The sequence below is a fragment of the Acipenser ruthenus genome, chromosome 17 (assembly GCF_902713425.1).
Source record: "Acipenser ruthenus chromosome 17, fAciRut3.2 maternal haplotype, whole genome shotgun sequence".
Classification (NCBI taxonomy): Eukaryota; Metazoa; Chordata; class Actinopteri; order Acipenseriformes; family Acipenseridae; genus Acipenser; species Acipenser ruthenus.
Genome location: NC_081205.1, coordinates 7,268,160 through 7,282,729, shown reverse-complemented (window position 1 = coordinate 7,282,729; position 14,570 = coordinate 7,268,160). Strand labels below are relative to the sequence as shown.

General features: G+C 36.9%; 1 pseudogene; it reads left to right on the top strand.

The window, feature by feature from the left end:
- The window catches only part of LOC117423616 (dynein axonemal heavy chain 9-like), a 93,460-nt pseudogene that overhangs the window by 13,176 nt on the left and 65,714 nt on the right, over positions 1 to 14,570 (top strand).

Below are 14,570 nucleotides of genomic sequence, written 5' to 3'. Positions count from 1 at the left end.
TGTTCTGAAACACATTTAGACTTTTACAACAGATTCACATTTACTTGCCAAAAATGTACCTGCGTTATTTAATTTTTAGCAATTGTGTGAATCCAGTCATTTTTAAAAACTCCCTAGTATTCAACAGTGAAAGTATATGAATTGAGTTTCTCTTGGCACTTATGATGACTGTCCTCCAGTTTGGTCACTGAAGTTTGTGTCCTGCAGAACTATTCTGCATACTCTATCAACCAGCTATGCCTATTACCATAATAATTCAACTTCTGCCATGACCCTGGTGGACTGCAGGGTACAGGACAACAATCTTTAGCCCACATACATTGTTAGTAATGTGGAACCTTCTTTTGAATGTGATGTAGTCTTCAACTGCTCTGAGCAGATGGACTATAAGGTACTGTACTGAGTTTCTGGTTTAAAAACACTCGATCACAGCCTATATAGAAAAACTAAAAGTCTTTTACAATGTCTGTAATGTTGAAAGAGATACTTTTAGAGCACAGTTGTATTATTTATTTTAATCTTTTACTTCACTTTCAGTTTGTTTAAATAATATTTATTACTTTCATTAAGTAAATAAACAGTGTAGTCATGTGCAATTGTTATTACGAGTGCTTTATTCCTGGCCTTTAATATTTTTTTTTTCTCTTAGCAATAAAATATAATCAGCTTTGTAAACCATCCATAGCAAACTGCAATGTCCTAAAACAAAGAGTTCAAAGGTTCTAATGAGTTATTATGATTGGTAAGGAGAAAATATTTTGCAATTTTAGGAACATTCTTTTTTCCAGAGACAATATGTATAGGTAGTAAGTCAAATTTCAGAGAGGGTTCCAGTCACACCTGCTGCATTTTATTAACAGTGCAACACTCCATCTGCTTACAGAAAAAAAAAAATAGCCAAACTCTGATGAATTCATTTATCACCCTCCCAAATGTATGACCTTTTATTTATTTTTTAGATGTATTCTTTGTAGAAGTAAATGTGCTTCTGAACGGTGTTGGCGCCTTTATAGCAGAGGTTGTCAAACTCTTTCTTACTGGGACCCCCTGTGTAGGCACTTGGCTCTGCCGTGACCCCCCTAATATACCAAACTATTCATATATTGTAGAAATACATCTGTACCTGTACACAGAATTTTCTGATGGACTTTCATACAGCAACACAACCATCTACAAAATAATTCCCTGCAGGTATGCATAACATAACAAAATAATAAGGAACAGAGGTGCTATGGTTGTGTGTCTCTCCCCCCCCCTGAAACCCAGGGACATGATAACTCCAACTCCAGACTCCTGATCATTTACAATATATATTTGAGTTCTGAAACCCAGGCCTGGATGCGGGTCTAGTGTTAGTTTCTAACCCTGCAATTAAACACTTGCTTGTGCTATAATAACCTCACAACATTACAAAGGGCAACAGAAATATCACACACATTGTAAAGGATATGAAAGTGAGACCACAAGTATTATTATGGCCTGTGGCAAGTGAAGCAGTCTGGATATTTTTAACAATGTGCAATGATGTGAAATATATTAAAGCATGATCTTTGATTTTTGAAAATTCTGCCAGTTCAGATTGCATCCCTGAAAAAAGAACACATTCGATTTAAAAACTAGCTGTACAGCAGTCTAATAGTTTTGGTGCCATAGTATATGTTAAATTATCATCACAAAATACAGCAGACATACAAAGACCAGAGGTCATTACAGGCTTACAAACAGCTGTTCACTTGATAATTATAATACACCAGACCTGTCTGTGTAAAACAGTCCTACAGGTAGTTAATGATTGTAAAACCATGTTGTGTTTTAGGGCTGCACCTAGCTCTTTGCCAACTGACTTTACAATCCTCTCCTGTAGTCTGGTAATAACTGACCAGAACAGTTTGAATTATCAAGGTCACAACACAGTTAATATTCATTTTGCTTCTATCTTCTTCACTGCAGTCTTGTGGGAATTTCTACAAAGGGTTAGCGCAAACTGGAGCCTGGGGCTGCCTTGATGAGTTCAACCGGATTTCAGTGGAGTCTGTGGCAGCCGTGCAGGTACATGTATTATTATTATTATTCTTATTATTTAAGAGTCAATATTGGTACTCTCTGACGTGTGTGTATATAACAGATATTGGTGGTGGGGTTGCTCTGACAGGTAAGATGAGAAAATTAAGTGACAGCTTGCCTCCATGGGCAGCAAAACAGACTGTGAAAGGCACAGCACAACTGGTAATGGCTTGCTAGCCTGCATACTCCCGGCTTGTGACACAAGGAGAACCTCTGTTTGCTGTAGTACATACCATAGTCAGTATGTTGTTGACTCACCAGTTGGTTTGGCTTATTCCCTTTTATGAAGTGCCATTTCAGGAATATTGAATTAACCTGTTAAGTAACCTAGTATGTGTGTGTTGTATAATTCTCTATTTCTAGCTATACCCTTTAAACACCAACAAATAAAAATAATAGCCAAATGCCCATTGTTGTTGTAGCTAATGTTTTGGATGGTTTGCATTAAGACGGCTTACTTTATTGAAATTGCTAATTGTCATTTTTTTCAACACTGTTGCTCTACACTGTAGCAAATACGCAACTTCTGTTATCCCAAAATCAGGAAAGTAGAAATCTGGGGGGTGCTCTGGTCTTTTATCTTATTCTTGGGCTCTGTTGGTTTACGCTTCTTTTACAGTGAAGACCTGCACCCCAAGATGGCCTGCTTTCCTGTAATTACTTCAGATTTGTGTTTTTGTAACTTTTATGAAGCAAAGAAATAGAGAAAATAGACGGGAGATAATACTATATCGATATGCGAAGCCTTCTCTGCTTTAGGGGTACCAAAAGAGTAACTAAATATCTGTCCAAATTAACATGTAAACAGATGTTTATTAAAAAAAAAAAAAACCTTTTTGGATTAACATATTAACAGTAAGAAAACAAATGCATGCATTGTACATCAGATTTGTTCAGAATATTTGTCTTTGAAAATTGCTTCTATCTATGCATGTGTCGCAGCAAGACAAACCACTGAAAGTAGCCAAGTTTTGTATGTTAACTTGTCCAGATTTTCTGTACCCCTAGAGTAGAGAATGACCCAAATGTTGAAAAAATCAAAGATACGTGTATATAACATGATGAAATACATAACCTGTGAAATGATTAAAAAAAATTAAACGAGATGTGTAGTTAATTGAAAAATGAGCTATAGTTACCTACATTTCAAGTTTTACATTACGATGTGTTTTGTGTGCAAACTAGTACATAATGCAATGTTCTTTAAATACTGGTATAGCAGCACTACTGCTTCAGATATTTAATAAATCCCAACAGTTTATATTCATACTAAATAGTTACATCCATGACTCCATGCTCTGAAGTCAAATATCTTTTCAAAACTAAAGTAACTTTATTGTTAACGAGTTCACACAGGTAGCCATTTACAACACCACGCACACTCTTAGCATCTGACCAATCACACATCACTTATTTGCATATTAGAGGCCCGAGGTGTGCACGCACACGCATGTGTGTGCAGTTTGTTGAAAAACAGACGTTGTACTGTATTTGATTTGATAGCAGAAAGATCTTTCAGTGACAAAATTCTGATATACTTACAAACACCTGGATATTGTATTCATCCATTATTATATTATGTTAAAGAATATTTATTTACTGCTACATTTTTGCTATACGTATTTACTGCTATATTTTGATCCACCGGTTACCGGTTACCGTGGACCTGTGCGTTAATCCGCCCCTGGTTGAAACACAACACTGTAGCTTCTTCCTACCTATTCAGTGTGACTCACTGAGACCTACAGTAGATTATTATAAACTAAAATAGATACATAAACAATCAAGCAGACCAAAAATATAGTTTTTAAATGGTTTCCTGTAACGTCAAATTATTACTGAAGCATTGATCTATTAATAGCAGTGATACATTTGACTTCTTATTATTAAGCATATCTACTCTACTGTTGCTTATTACTTCTCCAAACCTGCAATAAACAAAACAATTTCTCGACCACTGGTATCCAAACTGACAACAGAAGCCACCGTGTAACAATCCCTTAACATAAAACCTTTAAATACTTAATTTATGATTTATAGAAATTGAGCTGTGTAACTCTTAAAAGCACAGTCCACAGCAGAGCACAGCATAGCTGTGGAACAGATGTCAATGCATCTTGCTGGTTTCCTAGGCCCTGTGCTATGGTGGTCCTGGACTTTGAGCTGATCTATGAAATCATGTTGATGGCAGAAGGGTTTATTGAGGCCAGACTGTTGGCCAGAAAGTTTATCACCTTGTACCAGCTGTGTAAAGAACTGCTTTCCAAGCAAGTAGGAAACAAGTCTGTTCTTTTACTCCTGTGCATGTATACTTATATACCCGCTTCATTAACATTCTGGATAAACTGTAGACAAAAAATGGCATTCACTAAAATGCTTGACTATTACTCTGCAGTAAATGTTATTTTTTCCAAAAACAGCAGTAGCCAAGTTACTTGCTAATCACCCTGTTAGTGTTGCACTAATGATCAAATGAATCTATTAACCAGTCAGGTTTTTAAAAAAAAATTTTTTAACAAGACAATTACCCATACCAATATTTTACATTTTAATTAAAAATAACCATAAATAATCAGTAAATCTGATCTGCTAGACCATGCGGCTGTTCTCAAGCTTCCTAATTAACTTTTAAAGCAAGGTTTTATTTGCAGGGTTGTTGTAGCAGTCATGTGGTTAACAATTTGATGATTTTCTCTTTGTAATGTTCTTCTGGAATACAGTGCTCCCTCGCTATAAGGCTCTCGGTTATAACGCAACTCGGATATAACGCTCCTACAGCATGTCCCCCAGTTCTGTATACTAGTGATTCATGCAATATTTCTACAGTATTATTATTATTATTATTTGTTTATTTAGCAGACGCCTTTATCCAAGGCGACTTACAGAGACTAGGGTGTGTGAACTATGCATCAGCTGCAGAGTCTCTTACAATTACGTCTCACCCGAAAGACGGAGGACAAGGAGGTTAAGTGACTTGCTCAGGGTCACACAATGAGTCAGTGGCTGAGGTGGGATTTGAACCGGGAACCTCCTGGTTACAAGCCCTTTTCTTTAACCACTGGATCACACAGCCTCCTAAATACAGTAAATACAGTACCGGTGTTGTTCAAGCTATAAACAACTTCTTAGTCTCGCTTTCGTTTCTGTCTCTCCCTTTTAATACAATACCTGAACTGAAGAAAAGCTGCGCTGGCACTTTATACACAGACATCTTATTCAGCATTCAGTTTATAACTAAATAAATATTAGGCCTATTATGTGGTTATCTTTCCTATTGTATTTACTTTTTTGCTGTGAGATGAGCTGCGGCTTTCTCCAGGAGACGAGACGCTTCAGCCCCGCTCCGGCAGCCGAACCTGGGGTGAGCCAATTCCCTCTTCTCCTCTCCCAATCTGCTTTCCTTCTCATACTTGAACTCCCAACCACCATTTAGCCAGGCTACTTATGGTTTTAAAACTGCTAATTAAAATGATCCACAAGTGTGAATGTTACCTTTTTTTTTTTTTTTTTTGTAAAAAATATAGCCTTGATTTATGCGTTATGAATGGTTAATTCACGGAACTTTATAGTTTTGCTTCAGTATATGTGTATTATAGAGAGGGAGTTATTTTATTTTGTATTTTGTATATTGTGTCCAGCGATGCCCCCCACCCCCTCCCCCATTTATAACGCTCTTCGGTTACAACACTCATATTGTGTGTTCCCCCGAGACTTGCGTTATAGCGAGAGAGCACTGTATGGCAACTTGATTGTCAGGACCATTATGAGTGGTGTTTGTGAGCGATCAAATCTGTGCTTGTGGTAGCTGGCTCCTTGAAAAGAGGGGATCCAGGGAGACCTGAAGACCAGGTGCTGATGAGAGCCCTCCGAGACTTCAGCTTCTCCAAAATCGTGACGAACGACATGCCTGTGTTCATGGGGCTGATCGTAGACCTGTTCCCTGCGTTGGACGTCGCCAGAAAGAAAGACCTTGATTTTGAGAAGTTTGTGAAACCGTCTGTTCTGGATCTCAAACGTACTTAATGTAATAATTGTAATATTGCATTTGTAGTTGCAGGTGATCTGGTTCTAGATGATCATACTTTGTTCTGTCTGAAAGTGGTCTTCTGAGACAGGTTAATATGAATGCAGTTGACTGAATCTGTTCTGAAGGCATCTGGTTATCACCAACAATTGTGTCTTACACAGATTTGATCTTTACCTAACTAATATCTAGAAGAGTCAGATCTATATTTATGTTTTCCAACTATTTTATGTCTTACCTTTTTAATATCATAGTATGTGAGTTCTCTGTCATCCTCTAGTACCTTAATAAAGTCTCACTGTAGATTTTCTGGTGAGGTGGGGAAGAGTGTACAAGCCGTTGGCTTCAGTGCACAGTGCAATGCTGATATGCTTCCCTACCTCACTGCAGAAAACTTGCCTCGAGGAGCCTTTTCAGAAGCAGTAGTTGCTGGTGTTTGAGTATTGAAGCATTCATAAGCCTGATGGTAAAATATTTTTAGATGTTCGTTTTAGTTATAAATGTCTTATCTATAGCCCCTTTGAGAGTAACCTTGGAGAAGCAATTTAATGTGTGCTGAAATAGGACTTTTGGCCAGGCTTTAATAGACTAATTTGGAGGATATGGTGGGTTCGAGACTTCATAGTTATCTGCTTCTTGAGCCATGGGAAATATATGTAATCTTCAGCAAGACCACAGAGAAATGATGATGTTTTGTAATACTGAAAAAAAGCCTCTGTGGTTTTAGTTGTGAAAAAAATATATATTTATATATATCTTAAATGGTAAGGAGTTGACAATAGAACAGAAGGTCATCCACTTTATTACTGGTGTTCTCTTGCAAACATGAAAAGTCCTAGAATTAAGAATGCCTAGGTACTTTAAGCAGCAGGTTGTTCGTGATTGTTTTGGAGTCTGGTGTAACAGTGCAAGGCGCTTATCTGTTATTAACTGTAACCCCACAGTGACATTACATACAGCAGCAATTTCAACCTTTTCCAAAATGATGGGCCTACTTTGAGTAGCAGGGGGTAGGTGCATGATGGATGACTGATTGAACCCATCATACGTGACAAAGGAAAGGTTTCCTCGCTTCATGAGGAGCTTAGCTGTTGTTGGATTAAAAATGCTTTGTGGTCTCGGTAGATGTAAGAAACCCATTTTATTTAAGGATTCTCAGGGTCCTAATATGCTTTATCTCAAAAGAGCTTGGAAGGCCTCGGGCAGCTGGCTTTAAAAACCTAGCGTGAAAAACAAACAAACAAAAAAAAAACACTTCAGTAAGAAGTAAATTCAGCAAACAATATCAATCCACCTAAAAAAATACTTTTTTAAAAAATGTAATTAATAGCTACATAGTCAAAGCAAAATTGCAAGTATTTATGTTAGGTTTTTCGTTTTACGTTCTTATTGTGCTGAGGATCTTTGGGTTTATCATTTGTGTTTTTATATGAATTCAGGACATAGAAATATTTCAGATATTAAGCTATAGATAAACTGCTGTATCCATGTACCTCTGCAGTAGATTGATGAGTTTGAGCTACAACACATGAAGTGAAGAAGCAGCAACGTTTCATCTACAACGTCTAAAATGAAAGAATATAGAACCAAAAGAGCTTTGTGGATTGAGTCTCTCAACACTGTCATGGACGACAACAAGGTAAAGCTATCGTCAAACTGGGCAATCTTGTTCTTGACCAAACCCTTTATGTATTCTGTTTGTCGCCATACATTCATGTGTACTTCTGGAATGAATGCTTGTGGTTTCATATCTTACTGCAGGCGCTTACCTTGGCCAGCAATGAGAGGATTCCCCTAAACCCGACCATAAGGCTGGTGTTTGAAATCAGCCTCCTTCATACGGCTACCCCGGCTACATCTTCCAGAGCAGGTATGTGACATCAGTTCATAGTTAGAATCTCGTTTTACTGTTTGATGTGTTAAGGTTTTGGTAGTAGTAAAAAATGACATCATTGTTTTGTCCAATCGTGGTATCTTGTTATATGACATTGACAAAGAGTTTAAATAGTGTGTCCAGTTGTATAACTCATAATTGTATGTGGTTTCTACCACTGAAGCCCAAGGATCAACAATGACCATGTGTTGTATTTCTCTGTAGGAATCTCGTACAGGAATCCTCCAGTTACAAGCTGGATTGACCAGAGGGAGGTCCAATCGGAGAAGGCAAACCTGACCATTTTGTTTGACAAGTACCTCCTATTGTGCCTCAACACACTCAGAACAAGGTATGTCAAGATTCCTTTGCTCTGTTGAACTGTTTTAAACTTGAGGTATAGTTAACAAAAGAATTCCAGTAAGTTGTACCTACTATAAATTACTATAATTTCACAAGTCTTACATTTTGCTTTTTAAAAAGCAGATTATGGTAAACGTCTATTTTATTTATCTTCGGTATTATTTGTATCTACTCGCTAACTAAATTCACCCAAAATCTACTAGTCGCTCCTTCCACATGTTTCAGTGCTTTAGCATTCTAGTGAGACATTGAAAACCTGTGAGTTATTGGATAAGCAACAATTGGCTACCAATAATCAGTGTTTGCAAGAACTGGATGTCCCAAAAGCTTTAGGCTTTGGATTTTCAATGACTTGTGTGTTTCTCTGACCTCCTTGTAGTAGAATGCAGGGACGTGGCGGAAGTGCACTGTAGTTGTTATTCAAAAACTTCTTGCACTGTGGGTAGCAGAGGGAGCGTGTCAAGAGCAAGATGATGTCAAGGGAGAGGAAGCTTGACACTGCCAGCTTAAACTGCCTTTGAAACTATGAACAAGCTGAACAGTCAGAACTTGATGTATGATCAACCCACAGAAGTCTAAACTAGGCCTATAGAACAATGCTGTATACAGACATCAATTAGTCATACTTAATACATCCTTTGTGTAAAAGTCACCAGAAACTCCTTTACTTCTCTTAAAGGACTGCTAACCCAAGTTTTAAATCCCCTTTGTTGTATATTAATAACAAGTCTCATTTTTTACTTATGTTGAAGATATTTTGGTTCTTATACCTCAATTTTTGCAATATGCAGATAGTTGAAATCCAACGCAATAGATGGACATTTGTGCTGCTTCCTGGTACCTAATCACTTCATGTGTTCTAGTTCACTCTCCAATAGCTGTATAAGATCACCAAAGGTACCAGGATGCATCAGTTTATAGCACTGTATTTGAAATGTCTGTGAACCCTAATGTAAAAAAGACAAGTGAAGAACCAACATAATGAGAGGGACCTGTTAATAAAACTATTGAGGTAAGAAAATGGATTTCAAAGAACTGATTAGCACTCCTTTCCTGTAAGTCCTTAGCATCCATTGTGTAACAAAATGCCTTTTTTCTTTTCTGCTGGATATGGATCTGAAGGACCACAGCATTTGCCAAGAATTGAACATCTTCCATTTTATTTGAAAATTAAATTTTATTTATTTTCTTTGTCTGAATTATTATTATTATTATTATTATTATTATTATTATTATTATTATTATTATTATTATTATTATTCAGATTTAAGTATCGTTCAGATGCCTTGTATGTACATATATGTCGTTTACACCTGTAAACGGGTATATGTACATACCCGTTTCTTTTGAAATGTATGTTTTATTATATTTTTTCACTGTTTGTAGACATGTTGTATATGCGCTCATTTTGAAAATAAAGCCTTTATGTTTAATTTTCCATTTAAATACAGTGTTTCTGCGATGCCAGTGTTAGATATGATGTTCATGAATAAAACTTTTCAGTTGTATCGGATAGTATGTCTTTAATTTTAATAATGAAGCAGTTTAAAAATGTTTGGGTCAAAGTGACCCACCGGGCAGTTTTAGGTAGTTCGAAAATCTGGCGGTTCTAGTGTTAATGCGGTAGGCGATGTGTCAGTCACGGATTGGAAGAGACGTGATTGGCCGTGCCATTTTCGGATTGCAACCCCTGGTTTATACGCTGGCAATACCCATAGTTGGGTAGAGCCAGCATTATTATTTCAACGGTCAAGTCAACCACTAAAGAAAATGAAAGAACTTGAACCATGAACTTTGTGTTTGTCGTTGTCTGGAGCACCTACATCACCTCTACACCTACGCACTGCAACCCACACGTTCAAAGACCCTCAGTATATTCCCTCATTGTGAATACCTGTGGATATCAGCAAGCTGACAGTTCTAACCCTCACCTCACCCTAGCTGATGACTTCATAAAAAAAATCCTGGGCCTGTTTTTCTGAGCATGTATTCCCTTGCTGTGCTAATGGTTCAATTAAGCTATATAAGCTTCTCTGTAAATGTCAGTTACCCAGACTAACTGCAATTCTCAACAGTGTGATGTTATATTACCTGCGTTAGTTCCTTTGGAATGTCATTTGGAGCCGAAGGTACAATATTGTGAAAAAACAGAAGCCCAGAGCTTTCTAAAAAGTAAACCTTATTGCACTTCAAAGAAGGTGGCCTTGGATGTGATCTTTCCTTACTAATAAAGCAATTCCATTGCTTTAGTTCACTGTGTGCCTCTATAACTGTAGTTTCTCAAAATTGCTGTCAGTGTCAGAAATTATGTGGTATAGCTAAAGTCTTTTATATTTAACTAGTGGCTTTTCAATATAACAACATTGTCAAAATAATTAAGTAAGTTATTTGGTCATTTCTAAAAGTTTAATATTGTAAGCCATGGTAAAAGTGTAGCAGAGTAGACTAAAGCATACTGAAGGCTTTGTAAAGCACAGGGAAACATGACCCATAACAGTGCATTGTATGAACCATGATGAGTCAGGAAATGCACAGGAGCTGAAGATATCACACTGTGGAGATCTCTCATCTTTCTATCCTTCTCTTCTGTTGTCAAGCTGTCCTTGAAAAGCCTTTGGAGAGGAAAGCTGGTAAAAACTATGGGCCGCCTGGTACTAAGAAACTAATCAACTTCGTCGATGACATGAACATGCCAGAGGTGGATACCTACGGCACCGTCCAGCCTCATATTCTCAACGGACAGCACATGGATTACCACCACTGGTAGGGCTGCCTTTGGATATCCTGAAATTGAAACCAATATGGATGAGTTGCACTGCTACCCAGAATGTTGCCTTCTGCTTTTATAAATGTAATCTTGAAGATTGAGCCTTTATTAAAGACAAATGCCAATATTAAAGTCTTTATAGCTTACAGAATAATTTAATACTCTCACCTGTCATGCACTTCTATGTAGGCCTTAGATGTGCAGTTTTGAAAGAAACACACCTTATAGCAAACCTCTTCATTTTGGAAAATCTGGGTATCTGGGTTCAAGAAAGCTCTGTTGTGTGCTTTATTTTCAGGTAGTTTTGCACCTTCTAGGTCATTGCACAGCCTTTTTGTTGTATTACAAGTCTACAATAATGTTAAAAAGATTGTAAATTGTTAAAAAATATAAGCCAACTACAGCTGTTAATCATTTCACTATAAACAGATTTTAAATATTTCAATTAAAGCTTATAAATGAAAGTATTTTTTGGCATGAAATGGAAATCAAATCATTATATAGACACTTGAAAATTGAGCTAATTACATCTACTAATAGTGTCTGAGAAAATAAAATTAGGCCTATACGAAGGTCAAGAAAGTTGTTTTATTGCATTTTTTATATCTTTTAAACATTACTTATTTTGCAGTTAAACTAAATTTGTCTAGTTTTGTGTACTGTAAGCAGTTGGTTGGCCAACATTTTAGCTGAAGGAAGTTCATGTAATAAATAAAATATGTGGAGTAATACTTTTATTTTCTATTTTGAACACTTCCTCTTTGATGTGTTGTTTAAACCTATCTTTCTATGTAGACCATATTTATGAATGGGTCCTTAGACCATTCTAAAATGTTGTAAACTTGCATTGTAAACATCTGTGTCTCTGTATTCTATCATTAAAGGTATGACAGAAGCAAGCTGTCACTGAAGGAGATTCACAATGTGCTGTATGTCTCCTGTATGAATCCTATGGCTGGCAGTTTCACCATTAATCCAAGACTCCAGGTATCTTTTTTTGCTTTCTCCATATTTATTCTGAAGATTTATAACTGAGCTTGTGGGGACAGTTCCGGAAAGCTTGGGAAACACGGTAATGAAAAACACGTTCTGTAAAACCCTTCAAAACGTAATTTCATTTCTAAATCAGACACCTGGTATGTGGCATAAAGAAAGTAAAACAATAGTCAAAAAAATAGTTCCGTACAGGTGGAAAAGTGTAGAATGGAAAAAAAACCAATGTATTTTACAAAGGACTTTTATTCAATTTCCCTTTAATTTCCATTCAAACTATGTAAATAGCAAGCCCTCTGCAAAAATAGTGACTTGAATCTACAGCAGTAAAAAAATACTTACTCATTCCAGCAGTGATTACTTTGACTTTGTTCTTTTACGAAGCAAGAAAAAAATAAAATAAATAAATTTTGACTGCAGGGAGGCTAAATGTGGTAATTCACCCCAAAATATCTTTCGATGCAAGCAGCATTGCATTTAGACCCTTTCCTCTTATCTGTTTGAAGCGCCAGGTGACAACCCTCATTAACCTTTTTTGACATATAAATCTCTACACTGAATTTATCATCGTCATAATGTACCCCAGTTGTGCTTGGTGCACATTGGTCCATTAGTACTCTGTTTTTAGGTGATGTTCTAAAAGTTTACTGTGTGAAAAGTGTTCTAAATCCTGCTATGATAAAGCACAGGCAAGCATGGAAGAGCACAGTAAAATAACAACTTCACTTTCATACCAAATTTTTTTGTGTTTTTTGAAAAAGTTTGGGCCTATAATCGTCAAGTTGGTTTATGAAACTGGATTCTTAGGGACCAGTTTATCTGGTTCTAGAACCACTATTTAGATCTACTGTAGAGTGATCTTGTAAGGTTTTAAGGAGACTTTTTTAAAGCATCAGTAACCAAATAAATAAATGAAATGTTAAACAGCCCACTGGTCCAATGAAGGAACAACTGCTCTCCTCGTTATATGTTTTGAACAAAGTATCCAGTAGCAATTGGAAACTTATTTGTCACTTTTAACTGAAGCTGACTTTGGAACATGCCTTTTGACAGCTGTTTTATTAAAACATTATTGACAGAGGATATACATGCTACATACATAACATGTTAGGCTTTATTTGAATACCTTTTCAAAATTAAACTGCTAGATTGGAGCAAAATAATATACACTGAAGCCTTATCACTGTATTAACTTTCCTCTCTTGTGCGTAATTTTTAAAATATGCAGTGCTCCTCTGTTCCCCCCCCCCCCAAAACAGTGTAATTTCTGTGTGTTTGCACTTTCCTTTCCTGGAGTGGATGCTTTGGCCACTATCTACAACTCCATCCTCACGCAGCATCTCAACTTCAGTCTTCCTGCCCACCATCATCAAATTCCACTACATCTTCAACCTGAGAGACTTCTCCAATATCTTCCAGGTATCATATTGTTTCCCCCCTGTTGGCTCATATTGTCATAGACTATTGCAAGCAAGACTGTCACTTACTTACAACTCCCATAATCCTATTAAAAGTCATACCTGAGGCACCTCTCGGAATTCCATTCAACTGCAATGTCCATTCAAAATGGTGACATCACAATTGACTGTGTACCTCAGCCACTTAACAGTATTCTCTTCATTAACCTTTTCCCCCTTTTCAATGAAATTGACAATGGACTAAATAAAAGTTGGTAATGATTAGAAAACAAATAAAGCTGGATTTGTAACTTGTGTATTAATAATGCAACAGTGTATAATAGATTTATCGGACTGCGAGCGTCTGTGTATGGGTTAAATCGGCAGCCTGTAAATATACTTCAACTCGTGCCAATATTGCCATGTTCTCCGTCCAATAGCCCTACAATATAATGATGGGTGTCTGTTTACTACGTTCACCCATAGTGTTTAAGAAAAAACAAGCCTTGTTAGCTTCTATTTTTTTTTGGTTCCCCATAGGTATTTTAGCTACCATCCTTTGTCAGTGTGTCAGTTATCAGTCCCTTAACTGCAGCTTTCTCTCTGCTCCCAGCTTCTCACTCTCTAACCCTCTTTACACTGTCCCACTGGCTTAACGCGTCAATTGAGAGTTGTTTTTTTTTTACCCTTGTGCATACTGGGTGCTCCCAACACACGAATGGGACCATTTCAATTATTCACAGTGCTGCACAACTCATGCAGTAATGCAGGAACTATACATTTGTCAATTTTACATTTTAGAGGAGAAAGGCAGCTCGCTCAAGGCTTCACTCATGCCCACCTGTCGTAAGACATGTACGCATATTTGTATATTTTACATAACATGAACCACAGTAACTAGAGATTGGATAAACAGGTTACTTAAAACTAAAAAATGTATCTAGAGAATATTCATTTAAGATCATTATGTTGTATGCTTCATTCTCCTCACAAGGTGTAAAAACAACCTGTACTGACTGAGTCTGTTAATGTTTCAGTATTACATACCGACTCTGTCCAACAACCAAAAGTATCTCTGTCGAAACAACT